The sequence below is a fragment of the Chelonoidis abingdonii genome, chromosome 3 (genome assembly GCF_003597395.2).
Source record: "Chelonoidis abingdonii isolate Lonesome George chromosome 3, CheloAbing_2.0, whole genome shotgun sequence".
NCBI classification, from domain to species: domain Eukaryota; kingdom Metazoa; phylum Chordata; order Testudines; family Testudinidae; genus Chelonoidis; species Chelonoidis abingdonii.
Window position 1 is genome coordinate 42599900 of NC_133771.1, and position 19846 is coordinate 42619745.

At 39.6% G+C, this 19846-nt stretch overlaps 1 long non-coding RNA gene across 1 annotated transcript in view; it reads left to right on the top strand.

Moving 5' to 3' along the window:
- Window positions 1-19846, top strand: part of LOC142046475 (uncharacterized) — a 227043-nt gene that overhangs the window by 120537 nt on the left and 86660 nt on the right. The window contains exon 2 of the long non-coding RNA XR_012655423.1: window positions 9397-9488. This is a non-coding gene — a long non-coding RNA (uncharacterized LOC142046475). The remainder of the gene's footprint in view (window positions 1-9396; window positions 9489-19846) is intronic.

Below are 19846 nucleotides of genomic sequence, written 5' to 3' on the forward strand. Positions count from 1 at the left end.
CCTCCCTGGCACACCTATAGCAGATCTAAGGTGGCCATCTCAGCAAAAAAAACTTCAGGACCAGACTTCAAAGAGAACTGCTGAGCTTCAGTTCATCTGCAAATTTGACAGCATCAGCTCAGGATTAAACAAAGACTGTGAATGGCTTGCCAACTACAGACATCTCTCATCCTTGGTTTTCACACCTCAACTGCTAGAACAGGGCCTCATCCTCCCTGATTGAACTAACCTCTTATCTCTAGCTTGCTGCATATATATACCTGCCCTGGAAATTTCCACTACATGCATCTGTCGAAGTGGGTATTCACCACGAAAGCTCATGCTCCAAAAGTCTGTTAGTCTATAAGGTGCCACAGATTCTTTGCTGCTTTACAGATCAGACTAACAGGTTACCCTTGATACTTGCCCCAACAAGAATGGATAAGCAAACTGAATTTTTTTATGACCATTCAGAAGCTGATCTTAATTCAGGGGTCAGCAACTTTGGCTCTGGGCCATCAGGATAAACACTCGGTGCTGAGAGGTTTGTTTACCTCGAGTACCTCAGCAAAGATAAACTAAGTAACAAAGTGTCCTGGTGCACCAATGCTTACCTGATGGGCCAAGACAGCAACTGATGGGAATTTTGGGGGGGGGAGACTCCGGGGTCAGGAGTAACCCCTGTGACCACCCCCACTTAAGCCACCACACTTACCCGAACCCCACACTCTCCCCACGAAGTGGGTATTCACCCACGAAAGCTCATGCTCCAAAATGTCTGTTAGTCTATAAGGTGCCACAGGATTCTTTGCTGCTTTTACGTCTTGTGGGGGTCGGCTTATAAACAAACCGGCTTATGATCAAATATATACGGTACTTACTTACAGTACAGGACTGTATCAGATTTGCTTTTAGCTGCTCAGCTTTGGAAAACAGACTTGAAATGACTGACTGTGACAATGTTTAAATTCCACTTCAATGTTTTCTCTGGAGATTTATAATTAGACCTGTGAAAGTAACAGTGTTTTTTCATTATTGGTGTTATGGTGATGGATTAAAAAGTGGAGAAACAGGCATCAGAACATCAATATGAGTTCATTTAAATTATCAATTAAAAAGAAAAAAGTTTTTGATTTATATTCATGCAGACTTCTGTCAATCAGCAATTCTTAAGTATTTGTATGGAGAGCATAAGGCAGAATATTTGCAGGAGGAAATAACAACATTAGTATGGATTTCAGCACCATTGTTCCCCAGGGCATATTTTCTTAGCATTGCTCCCTTCCTCCAGGGTTGTTATTGACAATAAACATTTTACATGCTATATTGAGGTAGATATTATAAAAAGGGAAACACATAAAACTATGCCTCAATTAAATTTGGGACAGGAACCAGATAATATGGACTTTTATCGGGAATGGCTTTAAGACAGAGAAGGAGCACTATAATGCTTTTAAGTTAGAAAAGCAAAAAATGACAGTGATCTCTTCATCTATGTCCAGTCTTGATTCCCATTTGTCCACTTCTCCCAAAACCATCTGTGGACCTTCTTCTATGCTGTCCCCTAGCGCTGGGACCCGACCCTAAACCCCAGGGCCGGCTCCAGGCCCCAGCGTGCCAAGCACGTGCTTGAGGCGGCATGCTGCGGGGGGTGTTTTGCCGGTTGCCGGAATGGTGGTAAGCAGTTCCTGTGAACCTCCCGCTGGCATCCCTGCGGAGGGGCTGCGGGACTGGCAAGAGGCAGAGCGCCCCCCGCAGCATGCCGCCGTGCTTGGGGCAGCGAAATGGCTAGAGCCGGCCTTGCTAAACCCTCTACTTCTTCAAATACCTCTTCAAAACCACTTCCTCCATTATGCCTAAAAGGAACTGGTCAGCAAACTGAGGGGCAGTTGAGTATAACCAGTGGGTATTTACTGAGTAAATAAGTAAATAAAATAAAATAAAATAAAAAGAAAGAGAAAGGGCCAGAGACTCAGCTGGTGCAAATTATCCTAGCTGCATCGATTTATACCATCTGAGAATATGGCTGAACATACATAAAATGTACATAGTTAGATTGCATTCCTCTCCATCACCTTTCATATGTGGCTTGTCTTTTTAGATTGTAAGCAATCTGAGCCCAGGACTGTGTGCGTAGATAAATACTGTGGTCACTACTAAAATATGAATTATAGTATAAACCACGATGATTGCGCATCTATATATGTGTCCACGCCTACATATATAATGAAAGAAGGAAACAAGGAAGGAAAACCTCATGGATTGCAGCTTTGACTGAACCTTTCCAGACACTAGGTGGCACTCTTGTTCTATACTTCTGATTAGTTATATTTCGGATAGATAGCCAATGGGAACTTGAGTTTCTTCTGCAAAACATGAGCTTTATACCCACTGCGTTTTAGGCCTGAATAATGTATGGTAGTTTATTATATGCATTACTGTCCCCTAGAGATCACATCACTAACCACATTTTCCTTTGTCCTGCAGGTTAATGTCATACTGAGTGCCAGTGTGATGAAAAGTTGGCTCTTTACACAGCACCGCTGTCTTCACCAGTTCCTTAAAACAAAACAAAACAAAACAAAACAAAACAAAATTATAATAAAAAAGCAGCCAGGATTTACCTAGGACATTATAATTATGCTTTGTATTTGAAATGTTTAACATTTGGGGGTACAATCCTTCATCTTCTTTTTAATAGGCTGTTGACATGTTTCTATACAAGCACTTTAGGCACTTTAATGAAAAAGTTTAAATCAGTATTCCTAGATATTATCAGGTGAGGAAATAGTTATAGCTCATGCTGAGGTTTGTTGTGTTATCACCGCAATGCTTGCCTCTTTTAACAGAAGTTTATAAGAACAACTTCGGCCATTTTATAAGCTTTTAGCATCTTGTGCTCTTTTATTCAAACAATTTAAAAGTAATATGTAGCACTTTGAAGGGTTTCCCATTGCTTTTATTTCTCAGGCATTCCTTGGGAACAGTCACTGGTTTTACATCTAAGCCTTACTAACAATCTTGGTTTAAACCAGGACAGAATATCAAATCAATTTATAAATGACTGCAGTAGAATAGAGAAATTTTAACTGGGCACTAAAGTGATATTCCAAGGATGATAAAGATGTTCTGGATGTATTTTAATGAAAACCACAAAGAGGTAGTGCTTAATGTGGGTTCTGTCTATATAAATCCAAGTGTTACTGATAAAAAGCCTTGAGAGTTTTCCAGACTCCTTTTATGCATTTCTGACACATCAACAACTTGTCTCTAAGGAAAATCATATTTATGTTTTACCTAGCTGGAGTAAACCCTCCAGTTCTTTGTGCTCAGTTTACAAAACACTAATAGGATTATTTATAGATGAGTTAAATCTTTTGAAAGACTTAAAATAATAAGATATATTACTAAATAAGTATTGTAAACTAAAGTAAGCATTATTCAGGAACAAAATATGCAGAAGAAAAGTATTGTTTTTAATAGATCCCGATCATTTTACTCAGTTTTTTTATGCCTTTCTGTGAATTATAAATTACTAGAAATAATCACCCCATAATGGCTTTCTGTAAATTTGCTATGTTCTGTATTATATCAGCGAAGAATGCACAATTACCCTGGTATATCAAGAAGCAAGTTCCAGCTTTAGCAGTTGGCACAACAGTGCAAGCCAGCAAACACAGCTCAAAACCTGCTGTGTGGAATTTTACCTCCATTTAGAGTAGTCTAGTTTTCAAATTACAGTGCTATAAAGCAAGCTGGATAGCAGGGTCCTATATCATTGGAAAAGGAAACAGCCAGACCAAAATCCTGTTGGTTCAACTGATAATACTAGGGATGCTAAAATTAGAACAGATTTTGTTCATTTTTATATTATTGGAATATTGAAAAAAACATGGGTTCTGAGTTCCAGATACTCCTTCTAGGTCAGGGTGAGTTCACATTGGCAGGGTCATGCAGGGAAGCATACATTGTGGTGGCCTGATCTGAACATGTTGTCTTGTTTATTTTATTATTTATTTTGAATTCTATCTATAAAAATAACAGCTCCCCCCAAAGAGTGACCACTCCAAAATCTGCTCATCCTTGGCATATATTTAAAAACACAAGTCAAGCAAGTTAGCAGCAGAAATTGCTCACAACAACACTCCTCTTTCACTTATGTCTTACAAATCTATTAGAGTTCTTAGAAAAGGTCAACAAACGTGGACAAGGGGAATCCAGTGGACATAGTGTACTTAGATTTCCAGAAAGCCTTTGACAAGGTCTCTCACCAAAGGCTCTTACATATGTTGTCATGGGATAAGAGGGAAGATCCTTTCATGGATTGAGAACTGGTTAAAAGACAAGGAACAAAGGGTAAGAATAGTAAATTTTCAGAATGAAGAGGGGTAACTCATGGTGTTCTCCAAGGGTCAGTCCTAGGACCAATCCTACTCAATTTATTCATAAATGATCTGGAGAAAGGTAAAAAGTGAGGTGGCAAAGTTTTCAGATGATACTAAACTGCTCAAGATAGTTAAAACCAAAGCAGACTGTGAAGAACTTCGAAAAGATCTCACAAAACTAAGTGATTGGGCAACAAAATGGCAAATGAAATTTAATGTGGATAAATGTAAAGTAATGCACATTGGAAAAAATAACCCCAACAATACATACAATATGATAGGGGCTAATTTAGCTACAACAAATCAGGAAAAAGATCTTGGAGTCATAATGGATAGTTCTCTGAAAATGTCCACGCAGTGTGCAGTGGCAGTCAAAAGAGCAAACAGGATGTTATAAATCATTAAAAAGAGGATAGAGAATAAGACGGAAAATATCTTATGGCCTTTATATAAATCCATGGTACACCCACATCTTGAATACTGTATACAGATGTGGTCTCCTCATCTCAAAAAAGATATACTGGCATTAGAAAAGGTTCAGAGAAGGGCAACTAAAATGATTAGGAGTTTGGAATGGGTTCCAAGGAGGCTAGGACTTTTCAGCTTGGAAAACAGGAGACTAAGGGGGGATATGATAGAGCAGTGTGGAGAAAGTGAATAAGGAAAAGTAATTTACTTGTTCCCACAATATAAGAGCTAGGGGCCACCAAATGAAATTAATGGGCAGAAGGTTTAAAACAAATAAAAGGAAGCTCTTCTTCACACAACGCACAGTCAACTTGTGGAACTCCTTGCCTGAGGAGGTTGTGAAGGCTAGTACTATAAGAGTGGATAAATTCATGGAGGTTAAGTCCATTAATGGCTATTAGCTAAGATGGGTAGGGAATGGTGTCTCTAGCCTCTGTTTGTCAGAGGGTGGTGATGGACGGCAGGAGAGAGATCACTTGATCATTACCTGTTAGGTTAAACTCCCTCTGTGGCACCTGGCATTGGCCACTGTTGGTAGACAGGATACTGGGCTGGATGGACCTTTGGTCTGACCCAGTATGGCCATTCTTATGTTCTTATGTACTCTACAGTGCCATACCTCCTCTAATCAGCAGCTAGCACACCGCAGGACTGACTTGTGGATAGAACACTTCCGTTTCCAGAGCTCTTAATTGGCCTCCTTTCTAGACATGACAGTCTTGTTATTTTTTTCAAACGTGAAAAGAAGCAATGCCATTCTCTTTACGTGATGTTCTTTATGAAGGATGGACAACCGGTTTCAGATAAAATAAGAGCAAAGCCAGAGCCAAGATGCAGCCAGGTGTTCCACAATGCTGTATGTATGCCTGAGTGTCAACATCTGTCTCTTTGTAAGTGGTGACTTTCCTTGCCTCTCCCCTTACCTGGAATGCTATACCCTTGCTTCGCTGTCATAACTAACATTTACATTGTAAGCTCTTTAGGGCAGGCATCTGTTTCATATGGGTTGGATTGTGTCTGGTCCTTGTGCAAGTGTGTTTTGTCGGAGAGAGAGTAAGGACTTTTTGCCACTTCTGTAATCCACTTAATGGCTGAGCAGAATTTTGGTCCCTGGACTCAGGGAAGTGCAAGAACTGCTCTGTCATTACTCCCCTGTGGATGCAGAATGCTTCAAAGGAAGCAATGAAGGGCAGAGAGGAAGCAGTGTCATGGCTCTGTGCCTACATCCACACATTGGACAGTCTCACAGGGATAAGGGTGAGCACAAGGCACCCGACAAAGAGGAGTATCAGAATGCTTTCTCAGCCACTGCACCTGGGGAACATTCTGGCCCCCTGAGGGAAAATAACTCTAGGTTCTTCCTCTAGGTTCTCAACCCTCCCAGTGAAGACCTCTGCCTAAATGTGTCAGTCTGTGCAAGCTCTAACAATCTGGTTGGCACTGTAACCTTATTTGTGTATAACATAATGTATATTGTTTCTTACTTGCTGATTTTATTAATCAATATTAAGAGAGACGAAGACCCTGGTGTTTGCCCCAGAACCAGAGAAGATACAATGTGTTGTCTCAACTCCTGGCTGTAATCAGTGACAGATCCTGGGACTGGATATTTCTGATGGGAAATTCTGTACAGAATGATCTTTTGTTTATACTGTCAGCTCAAATTTACTCTTGTTAAAGACACATACATTTAGAAGCCCTGTCCCAGAGATATCTATCTAAATAAGCTCATCTCTGTGGTATTTGAACATCTTCTTAGCATTAAATAATTAAAGCAAATGTTGTGCAGTATTTGGCCAGGACAAGTACAGTATATTATGGACAGCCGATTGGCTGAAATGTTTGTTTTACATTGTCCAAGATAGTTGATATATAACCTGCTAATAAGTGGAAGGTTGGGAATTTCCTAGTTGCTGTAATATCTTTGATTCAAAAGATGATAAAGTCTGTATTAAACAGTAAAAGGATACAGGTCCACAGTCCATCCTGAACAGTTTAGACAGACCTGGATATTAACTGACACCTAAAAACTGTATAACACCAGTGAGAATAGCCATTGGTGAACACACTTTTTTTTTATTGCAGGTGTCATTATGGTGTTTGATCTCCACTCCTTATCCTCAAAGCATTAGGTGGAGTGGGAGGGGGTCTTTGGCCAGGAGGGGTTTGATCTTGTCTGATTATATCTTTGCTTCATCTCCAAAAAACAGAACCATGTTGGGAACTGGATGACTGTGCAGATGAACCCTTATATTAATTTTATTTTGAATTGCATTGTGGGAGAAATCCATCTGTACTCCATTCACAGAACTGATTATCTTTAGGAAGGGTGTATTTTGTTGGATTGCTGTGAACAAAAAGAAAAGAAAATGAAAAACTGAAGATGTTTATTTTCCGTTATGTTTAGTAGCATTTACTGTTGTCTTGAGAAACTACGATTTCCTTAAGCCAAATACTTGGGAGTTCTTTAATTTTTTACATCTTCGATATGTGGCTTGTTTGTTACATCCATGTTTTTAGACAATCATTTTATCCTACTTGTTTCTTTATCTGGCTTCAGATCTGAGCTCAGAGATTCATTTTTTTTCACTCCTTTTCTTAGCAGACTACAATTTCACTGTCGTATTCTGGTACCCATCACTAATTCAGAGTGGAGCAGTAATTTGACTAGAACTACTTATTACCAGTTCTTGCTAGAATTTCTCAACCTTTGCTCTTACAATGTGGCTTTGCATCAGGTAGTATGCAGTGCTTCAGTGAATGCCATACCACCTCCTCATATTCAATGCCTTGGATCTGCTGCAAAGCAGAAGTAGTTATGGGGAAATGTACACCACTTATAGGATAACTTTCTAACTGAAAATGTATTTCAATCTGCATATTACTTGCATGCAGGGCCGGCTCCAGGGCCCAGCATGCCAAGCGCGAGCTTGGGGCGGCATGCTGTGGAGGGTGCTCTGCCGGTTGTCGGGAGGATGGCAGGAGGCTCCAGTCTACCGGAGCCCCGGGACCGGAGAGCAGCAGAGCGCCCCCCGCAGCGTGCTGCCGTGCTTGGGGCGGCGAAATGGCTAGAACCGGCCCTGCTTGTATGGAGCCATAATTGGGAAAGAGAGAATATTATCCAGCTCACTTCTTCTACCTTGAAGAAAGGCAGTGGGCTCAGGGAGACTGTGTGAAGAAATACAATGCAGTGTAAAGAGAAAAGAAAACATACATAGAATTTGGTGTTAAATATCGTGCATGCACTCAAAATTAATAAAATAGTTTTTAATTGACACATGCTGTACTGCTATGTGCAGTAACCTATAACAACCTGCAACTGTTGACAATTTGTGGTAAATATAAGATCTAGCATTAGTTGAATAATGTGCTCCTGGGAGAAGGCCTGACCTATGATCCATGTTGAAATGAGAGTGATAAATTACTATTGAGTACACACTGAACTATGCCTGAAGCAAGCCCATAAATGCTTAGGTATGGCAAACCAGCAGTATTTCCTACTGCTAGTCTGTGCCATGAAGGGTTGTCTAATCGATGTTATCTCTAGCTTGCTTGCTAGCATATATATACCTGCCCCTGGAAATTTCCACTACCTGCGTCTGACGAAGTGGGTATTCACCCACGAAAGCTCACGCTCCAAAACCTCTGTTAGTCTATAAGGTGCCACAGGATTCTCTGCTGCTTTCACAGATCCAGACTAACACGGCTACCCCTCTGATACAAGACTAATACAGTACCCTGTGAGAAGCTATCCAACCCATGAAGGGGTATTTTAGCTATAGTGTACAAGACAGGTAATACTTCCCTCCATCTCATAGTGCTGCTCATCTCCAAGATAAAACAATTGTGTTTATGAAAATCACGTTGAACTAACACTGCTGCTCCTTGTTGGTATTATGGGCCATAGACACATCCCACAAAAGAAAGCTCTATCACCACAAACCTAATCATACAGAATTGACAGAGTCCCAATACTCAGAATGATCCTTGACAGGAAGGAATTTGTCGGCAAAAACAATCTGCGTGAACTGCTGGAACTATATAGAGTTCTTGACCAATACGGCAAAAGATAACCCTATTTCAGCTAATATAGTCCTTGAATGTTTTATTATTTCATGTCAAAGGCAGAAAATTATGTTAATTAGTACCAGTAAGGAAGGAGGAGGGAAAAGAGACATTTGTAAATATATAGTCTCATTCATTAAACTGATTCTATAAGTCCCCATGCTTGCAGGTGCTTGCTCTGTATTTTCTTGTTAAGGTGCCTGATAAAAAAGGTGATGCTGTAATCTTTTTAAATTGGAAAGGAATAATTTACTTAGCCCAGGCTTAGAGTAAGCATACTGTCACTGCACAGCATTTATCTGGAGTTTATATTATAAAGAGTATAGTGGAGCTATAGATCTTAAAATAAACTGTATTCCAGCCCATGCCTGTGTGTTGAGCCTTGGAACAGAAACAGAAGGTAGTTTGGGTTTAATGCTAAACTTGAACAAATCTCATGAAATATTGATTATTAACTATAGTTTTCTTTTCTGTTTTTTCTTTTATTCTATCATTTCAGTGAACCTTGCTCAAGGATGACTTGAGGGATTGATAATGGGACACAGACATTCCACTCTAGGTTACCTGTCCCAATATAGCTCGTCTGGGTAAGTGACCAAGCAATTCTCCCCTGAAGCCTGTCTGGTGGTTGATGTGAACTGTATTGGGTATATCAGTCACCAGGTGCTCAAAGCACCCTTGCTCCCTCATAAAAAGGTCACTATTGCAATTAATTGGCACCAGGGTCAGCAGAAAGGCATTGATGAAATGGGCATGGAGATTGAATAGCGCTCTCACACTTAAAGACAGCTCCTTAAGGTCAGGGTGCGGTGGTGGTGTTTTCATTGCTCCTGGACATGCAGAGTTTGTTCTGTGACTGAATAGACTTTCAGTTATTAATCCACCACCTTTCACCTGCACTAAATTCACAAAAAATAATCCTTGCGATTCCTTTTCAAGCTGACATGGCAAATATAAGAGGCCATGTATCAATACTTGCACATGCAGCAACTAATGATTCACAGACTATTGGGAATAAAATCCAATACAAAAGAGACCTGTCAGAGAATTAAAAAGTTTTTTTCCATGGAAATTCTTTGGACATGATTCTGTTTTCACTTACACTGTTTTTGCTCCTGTGTAAATTCATCACATTTAATGGAGATGAGCCAGACAGACCTGTGCAAATGAGAAAAGAAACAGGCTCTCTCTTATTTCCTTTACATTGTTTTGGTAGTTTTCCATGTTATGTTGTTATTGTAATCAAGTGGAAGGCTAATGAGACAAAACGTGGTGCAACCCCATTTTTGCAGATAATTTTATGGGTTATCAGGCTATTCTAGCTATATGGTGGCACCTGTTCATTGCTCATTTTATATCAACAGGAGGTGCTTTGCGATCTCAGCCAATAAACTACTCTTTATAAATTCTCATGTGCTTTTTTACAACATTGCTGTATTTTGTTTAATCCTCATTAAGAATTTATGGTTACTTTTTTTTTCATTGAGAACAATTATTGTATCAATCATCATTCACTGATTAAACAACAAAAGGAAATCTAGCAGTGGGATTTTCACAGGCTTTATAACAATACATAGAATCTTCTCTGAACATTTTCTTGTGAACTAGTGCAAAAATAATCTCTTTTTTTGCAGAAATTTTCAGTTGGACTTTGAGAAATTTAAAAAATAAGCGCTACTGTACCACTGACTCTTTGATTTTTACATGCATATATTCTTTTGTACAGGCTATCTTCACACCATATTTGGGGGCATAAAAACCTACCAGAAGAGTAAACAATGACAGCATATTTTATAGATTTTCAAAGGGCCCTCTGGTAATCTGGGAATAGAAATTGACCTTGCCATTCCAAAGGGCTACCATAAAAATATATATTTTTCTCAAAATATACGTGGTGTTTTTTATCAAACTATAGCCTTAGCCCCAGTGGGAGTCTTTTCATTGATTTCAAGAGGCTTTGGATCAGGCCTTAAATTAATAAACTTGCTCTAAAGATTCCTTATATTGAATGAGTGACAATATAAGCTGATGTCCGTTCCCCATGTTTAGTCATATTATGTATTCTGGCACTATATCCACCTCACAGGTAAATAGGCCATATTATTTTATTGACTTTCTTTGTGTCACTGTAAGGATTGTGGTTTGCTTTCGTAAACTTATACCAGGCTTTAACCACTGCACACACTTTTGAATGTAATGTGGTAAGGAAAGTGAAGTTCTTCAGCTTGGACATCCTGAATCAAGGCCTTAAAAAGGACCCTGTAAGAGCTGCTGATTTCAGTCTTGAAATTCATAGTCTGATATGATTATTTTGAGAAAAGACAATAACAACCCAGGTCCACCTAGGTTCCAGGCCAGGGCCCTGTATAAAGTATAAGTATAAAGCCAATTTCTCCCAATCCTTTTCTGTTTCCCTGGCCTGTGCTTCCTACCATGCTCCTCCTGGAGCCTGTTCATCTGTTCACCCTGGTTCACCTCCTCCTGAGGTTCTAGTTTCATTAATGGCTTCTCATGGTCTGTGACTCCTCAGATTCTCTGGAATGCATTGGTCTTATAGTCTGAACTGTCCTCATGGTATCCCTTCTCAAGACATGAGTTCCCCCCAGCTCTCCTCCATGGAGCTGGGGCTGTGGTTTAGGCTAGCTGCCGGCCTGACCTTTGGTTGGGCTTCTTTGCCCAATTAGCTCTCCAGCTTGGAGTTCAGCCTACCAACCTTCTCCCATTGATGTCTGACTTGCTATGAAGGAGGAGGCATCCTATATGCTGGTCCCCTTTCAAAAGCTGAATTCAGTTGGTTCGGAAAAGGGCGCCTTGCCCCACCCACTCTGTAAGGCTCCCAGTACTGAACCCTTTAAAGTACCGTAACAGGATTCCTTCCTCCTAGGAGCATTTCCTCTCTCTCTATACCTCCCAAGTCTTTGTACTTCAGACCACCCCAAACACTTAAAGGACCCATTCCTGGTGACAGGGATGAGCAGAACACTAGGCACCCCTTAAAAGGGCAGGTCACCCCATTACATTACATTAAAACTTGCTTGTTATGGTATTTTCTATCATAAATCTGCTAAGTACTGTCAGTCAGTTTGTCACGGGAGGAATTTTGGTAGTATTTATCCATATTGCAGTATCAGCATACCTAATGATTTGACTTAGCAACTGCAGACTCTAGTGGGGGTGAGCCCATAGTCAGAGGCTACAGGGAGTCAGTATCTAAGGGTCAGATCATTAATTTTCATAGTCAACATGAAAAATCCTGAAATCATATGATTTTACAGCATTGCAGAAGCTTGTGGTAAAAAGATGCAACATGAGGAAGAAAATGAGGAGAAGAGAAAAATAATGGATGAAAGGAGATCGTGTCCCCAGGCAGGCCAGAGCTAGCCAAGCAAATGACTATGTGGATATTCAGCATGGGGAGCTCCCCTTATTCCTAAAAATACCATAATTCAAGCCTGAGTGGGATAGGGAATCTGTAAGGATGTAAAAAATAGGAAATAAAACCAGAGAGCTCCTTCCTTTGGAAAGTGTTGAAATATACCACGCAATTCCTTTCCTTTTAAAAGCTTGTTGAGATTGGGAAGATTTGATGGGGCATGTCTGTAAAGGTAGCTAGTCTAGATTTGCAACATGCCAGAGGTAAGTTGCCTTCTATCAACATAACAGCAAACATGCACCAAAGCCACCTAACCCAGAAGGCCCCATCATATAAAACCAGAGCAGATTTTCCTATAATCTATTGTTAAGCATACTGGACTCCTCTACTTATTGGACTTATGAAAAGAAGCCTCTCAAACTTACCCCTTCAGCAGAGGGAGAGTCACAGGGTTACCCAGTCAGCAGCAGTATGGCACCAACAGGAGCCACACTGTTGGGTTGGCTCGGGGTTAGGGGGGTCATCCTTGAAGGATGGTTTATGATTTTGCATGGAGGTGGTTGGGTGTGTGTGGCCTACCAAATCACCTCAACAGTATCATGACCTCTCCAATCAAAGAAAGAAAAATTACAAAATGAAAACACCACCAGGTTTTTTTCTCCCTTAAATCCTTCCCATGAATTTTTCCACAGGAGCAAATGTTCTGACCCTTCACCTCTGCATCTCCCTTTGTGCAAGGGGATACGATGATTTACCCACCTCACAAGAGTGCTGTGAAAAAGAAACACTGTAAAGCACAGTGATGATGTAAATCATTAAGTCAAAGATGATTATTACTCACCATTATCATCTATCCTGGAATGGTTATTGAATTCTGAACCTATATGTTTTGAAACAAAATTTTAAAATATGTAAGCAGTTTCTATCACATATCTCACATTTACTAGAGTATGTGGTTTCAAATGTGCTTACCCATGGAGCCAGTTATTTTATATGTTTACTCTTTTATTACAAGAGCTTAATTGGGAGTTTGCTCATCAGGCTATGGAGAGTTTAATTAAACTCAGTGAAGAAATCACTGAGAAAAAGAAAGCAAGCACTATTTTTGTTCTGATCTCACAAAGACATTTTTCTCCCTGATTGTCCTATTCTTGTATTAATAAACAAAACAATAAAAAACACCTCTGGAATCTGCTCATTTAAATATTGGCAGCTTTCAGACTTGTTTTGCATTCTCAGCCTGCCCTGAATTTTTCAGCATCTCCAAGTCGCCTAAAGGGTTTTTTTCATTGGAGTTCCTATCTCAGGCAAACACAAAACAGCTTTTATTTGCTGCAGTTAGTTTGTGATCTTTTAGGGCATCTGTGTGGCCAGAAGAGCATTCTCATCACCCTCACTGTAGTTAATGGGAGTTATTATGTTTGAATAAAGAAGGAGGAGAGAAAACAGGCCACTTTGTTAAGGAGAAGGGGGTGGGGAGGAAGAAGATATTTAGGTATGGGACTATAATGGCTGTATTGCCTGAATATAATGACACTGTAGAACAGGAGAATATGGAAATATTGATGCAGCGCTACACTTCGGTGCTTGTCAAGTGTGCAGCCACACAGATCATGGCCTTTTGTCTTCATCCCTCTTGTGATCTTTTCACCTGAAAAGAGGGTAATTGCAGGGTCAAGTCCCACATAGGTTGTAGAGATCCTACTTGGTCACCTTCTAGCTGATGAAATCATTCTGTTTCTCCCCCCACAACCTCATAGTGATAAGCAGGCCAAATCCTCACTCCTGCATCCACTTAACAACAAGTACCATGGCCCACCCAGCTTCCAGATGCTCCCACTCAAGATGTATTCTACCATTTATGGAAGTATTCATGAGTCCCCGAACATTTTCCATGGGACCTTACAAAACCTATGGCTAGCCCTGTAGAACTACCAGAGATGGATACATGGAGCAATGTTCCATTAGATATGGATTGAATAGAAGTTTTTTTCCCCTGTGCCAGGTAATGAATATCTCTGATGGTTGGTTATGGAGGGCAGAAACTTTCTCTTCTTGGTCATTGGTTTAAATCCATCCCAGTTACCCTTGTACAAAATTGATTATCACAAAGCTGTACCAAAAGAAATAGTGAACTAGATTCTGATCTCACTTATAATGGTAACAATAGAAATACTCAAATTTTACATTGTTGTGAAAGCAGAACATGATTCATGCTTTACAAAAATTGACTCTACCTTAAATTTTCTGTTAGCAGAATACAGAGGTAATTCACAGACAGCTGGATCATACAAGACTGCACACTATATTGTTTCTTCTGTTTTGCCACAGCATGTAAAAACTTAGGCTACGTCTACACTACAGCTTATGTTGGTATAAGTTATGTTGCTCAGAGGTGTGAATATACCACCCCATAAGCAACATAAGTTACACCAACATAAGCATCTGTGTGGACAGTGCTATGTCAGTGGGAGAGCTTCACCCACTGACATAGCTTCTGCCGCTCATGGCATGTTTTTTTTATGCCAATGGGAGAGCTCTCTCCCATCAGCATAGAGCATCTTCACCAGAAGAACCGCAGCAGTGCAGCTGCATCAATGCAGCTGTGCCACTACAGTGCTGTATGTGTAGACATGCCCTAAGAAAGAGAGAGAAACTGATTATTTTAGAAGCTTGAGCTTCAGGGAGAACAGCATGGAACACCAGAGGGATAAAGCCACCAAATAATTGCAACACTGTGATTCAATTGAGAAGGTTAAAAAAAGAATAATCCCTCCTGAGAAATGAAGAAAACGAAGGAGAAAAGACTGAGGAACTGTGAGAAGAAATTGTTTCAGAACACAAAGTTTCAGAGACATGGATCAAAAAAGGGTGTTTGCTGTCCATAAACTTGTGCACTTTCAGTCTCTCCTGAGACCTGGTTCTTGAGAGTCAGACAGACACTTCTGTAGAAGACACATTGAAGACCGACTCTGATCTCAGTTATGTTGGTGTAAACTGATTTCTGTACAGAAATTCAAGATTTGCAATTACAGTATAATCAGTCTTGAATCCAAGAAAAAGTGGATACCGTATTTAACACTGATTCAGAGAAGTAATTCTGAGCCCAAGCAGGAAACAGGGGACTCTTTTCTCCCCAGCTAAGGCGCAAATCCATGAAAGGTATTGCCAGGTGCTTGAGAGTACAGGGTGTTGGGATCCCCCAAGAACTTCTTCCACTCCCTTCCCAAAAACTCAGTATGACTCTGGACTTTGTCACCTAGGTACATTTATTTGGCATACAGCAACTCTGTGCCCAAGCTGGCCAGGTTCAAATGCAAAGGTTGGGTGCAGGGTACATTAGAACACCAAAGTTATACAGTAAAACTTTTCCTTATAAACGTCTTTACTAACACCTGCATTCCTGATTATACATTGCCCCATGCGCTTCATGAATGGCTTGGTTACTTTTCAGGAACCAATTCCTGTACAGCATGCTCTGTCTATGTGATGTTCATGTATAACTGGATATCTTCATTCCAGGCTTATCTCATCTGCTGTGCCTAATACCAGTGTGTTCTTTTTTACCTTAGCTAGACTGACCCCAGCATTGGTATGACTTTATTTACAACTTAATCTTTCATTCACCTTCCCAATCATGCCCACTGAGAAATGATCTCTTACTTGTGTCGAGTTACTCATGTCAAGTTAGGCCTGCACTTGGAAAAAAGAGAAAACTATCCACCACTCCTGGGAAGATATAATCAGTTATGAGAGTGAAAGACAGAGAAACACCCCACAGGAATGCATGAGTGATGGATTGGGAGACCAAAGTTGCCACGTCCTAGAGTAGAGTCTACTCTGCCTACCAGGAGACACTGCATAGCTCTAGCCTATTGCAGGGACCAGATGCCATGATGCAGTCAGACAGGCCACAAGAGACATCAACAGAACTCCATTTATACTTCATTTGTTTTCAACCCATCTTCCTAGAAAATTCATGAGCAAGAGGAAATGGAGATGCAGGATATCTCAGATCAATAAAGACTTTTCTGAGATGAAGAAATAATAAAAAGACATTTTAATATTTGTTTCTATAGCTATAGTTTAAATCTTTGGGGCTGAGCATTCATAGGCTAAAATGTTTTTATAACTGTGTGAAGGAAAAATTCTTTAGTTTGTATTAGCTGTGAGCATCAGTACGTTCTGTAACAGACAAAAAATGGAGATCAGTTGCAAATCTTCTTACAGATGTATAAGCCATATTTTTCCTTTGGAAGGGAATTCTCACATGTTAATGTTGCATTGGGATTGGGGGAAGGATTCTTCGATATTGCCTAAGGAATCTAGGGGGAAATTCTGCTGTCATTTACACCAGAGTAAATCTGAAGTAGCTTCATTGAAGTTTTGGTGTAGTTAGTGCAGCTACTCCAGATTTACTCTGGTGTAAATGACAGCAGAGGATGACCCACTATCATAGTTAATTAGAAGAGTAGATTTATAATAAATTATTTTTTTGTTTGTGATAGTGCAGAGAAACCCAGTCATGGACCAGGAGCCCGTTGTGCTTGATACTGTACACCAGAGGCTGGCAACCTTTCTGAAGTAGTGTGCCGAATCTTCATGTATTCACTCTAATTTAAGGTTCTGTGTGCCAGTAATACATTTTAACGTTTTTAAGTCTATTTCTATAAGTCTATAATATATAACTAAACTATTGTTGTATGTAAAGTACATAAGGTTTTAAAAATGTTTAAAAAGCTTCATTTAAAATTAAATTAAAATGCAGAGCCCCACGGACTGGTGGCTAGGATCTGGGCAGTGTGAGTGCCACTGAAAATCAGCTTGCGTGCCGCCTTTGGCACATGTGCCATAGGTTGCCTACCCTGCTGTACACAGAACTAAAGATGATCTCAGCCACAGAGAGCTTACATTCTAAGTGTAAGACAAAGACAGACAGAGAGTTGGAGGAGTACAAGGAAACAATGAAATAATACTGATCAGCATTATAGGCTGTGGTCCGACCACATCAGCTGCCTAGCCATTATCAAGTTTAGACAAAACAGTGACTGTTCTCTTGAGGGTTACTGTGTCTTTCTTACTTTTCTCTATTCTTTCCCTTCCATTTAAGAAATTTAGTTTGCAATTCTGAAAATTGGGAGCTGTAAAAGAAACCTGAGGTTATGTAGTGCTTACTACAGTCCAGGGACCTGTGTACTGTATAATGCAATTATATAGATGCACAAATGGACACATAATTGCCCTTTTTAAAATTGCCATTTGAATGCATTTTTGTGCTGCATAAATGTACACAAATGCAGAGTAGATCAGCTTAGGGGTACAGAACAATGGTAGAGCACAGGCAGGCACGTAAATTCCTTCACAGCAAAGCCTTGGCTCTTGAGAAGTTTGGAGCTCTCAGGGCTGCAACCTCTTCCATTAAGTTTCCACTACACAGTTTCCTCATTGTTGTTTTTGGAGCCTCCTGATTCTCTTAGTCTTCTGCCTACTAAGCTCTCTGCCACCTACAATCTTCCTTTCCCACTGCTGACCTTCGAACAACATCTTGGGTCTGATCTCTTGCTACATCTCAGCCTGTGCCCTGCACACTGCCTTCATGTTTCTCTTGTATCCTGCCTCATCAAATACTTCTTCACTTTCTTATGAGCTGCTCCTTATTCCTAGAAGATGTCTACTCTTGCACACCTTGGAAAAGAAAGATATATGTAAAGAATCTAATTCATTATGAAAGCATACTTCAAAAATCTATTGCAAGCTTAATTCTTGAGGCATGTTAAAAATGGAATATCAATCTGGTCCTGTATTTTACCCTAGGTTGTAGAAAGAATGGAATTATTTCCATTGGTATGATGTCCACATGTCATATTTGGTATATAGATATAGTATTAAAAAGATACTATTATAATATCCTTTCTTCTTCCTTTTATTTTTTTTCCATATTAGGTTTAACTTCTCTTACCCTATATTTATGCTCTCAACTTCATCCCACTCCTGCTAGTCCTCATCAGATGTTTTATAACATTGATAAGCCACTTTCTTATCCCCAATTATTTTTAAACTTGCTTGTTCATCCATCCTGACCTTTTTTAATCCAGGAAGTATTTATTGCTAGATTACACGCATAACCTTTGAGTATACCTTTATTTAAATTTAAATGATTTCCATTTCCATTCTCCGTCCTCTCACAACATTATTCTTCCTTCCCACTATCATTTACTTGAATGCATCCCAGAGTCTTTCAATATTTCTATAGTGGTAATCCATGTTTATTTTCCTCCTTTCTGTCACATTTTACTTCTAATTAGGTATACTGTAAACCTAATTATGTTATATTTATTACTGCTTAGGTACACCATACCTTTAGATTATCAGTTTTATGTTGTCAGGGTTTCTCTTAACCTACTCAAGGGTTGGTCCATACAGATTTTTAGACTGTAAACTTTGGAGCAAGGATTGTACAATGGATACATACTGGGGGGGTCTGAATCTCAGTTGTGATCCTTAAGAGCTATCGTATTAATAAAAATATAAGAATAATATTTAGAATACTGGTAAAGAAGCTGCTATTCCATATCCCCACACTTTCTTAACTTATGGGTTTCATTTGCAAACACAGCTTGTTATTTCAAAAATTTACACCTGAGCACACATGCATACATTTGTTCATTCTGGGCATAAATATTAGTTGCAACAAAGCATTTAAACATGTGCTTAATATAAGTATATAATACTTCTTTGGGACTATTCATGTTCTTAAATTTAAGCATAAGAGGTAGACCAGGACAGAGTAGGCCCATTACTCAATGAGAGGGGAAAGACAATAACAGAAAATGTGGAAATGGCAGAGGTGCTTAATGACTTCTTTGTTCCGATTTTCACCAAGAAGGTTGGTGGTGATTGCACATCTAACATTGTAACTGCCAGTGAAAATAGGGTAGGATCAGAGTCTAAAATAGGGAAAGAACAAGTCAAAAATTACTTAGACAAGTTAGATGTCTTCAAATCACAAGGGCCTGATGAAATGCATCCTAGAATACTCAAGGAGCTGAGATTTCTGAGAAATTATCTTTGAAAAGTCACGAAGACATTCCAGAAGACTGGAAAAGGACAAATATATTGTCCATCTATAAAAAGGGAAATAAGGACAACCAGGGAATTACAGACTAGTCACCTTAAATTCTGTACCTGGAAAAATTAAAAAGCAAATAATTAAACAATCAGTTTGCAAACACGTAGAAGATAATGAGGTGATAAATAACAGTCAACATGAATTTGTCAAGAACAAATCATGTAAAACCAACTTTATAGCTTTCTTTGACAGGGTAACAAGCCTTGTGAGTAGGATGGAAGCGGTAGGTGTGGTATATTTGACCTTAGTAAGGCTTTTGATAGTGTCTCACATAACCTTCTTATAAACAAACTAAGGAATTAGAACCTAGATGGAGCTACTATAAGATGCATGAAAACTGGTTGGAAAATTGTTCTCATAGACTCATAGGTCAGAAGGGACCAATATGATCATCTAGTCTGACCTCCTGCACAAAGCAGGCCACAGAACCCTACCCATCCACTTTTA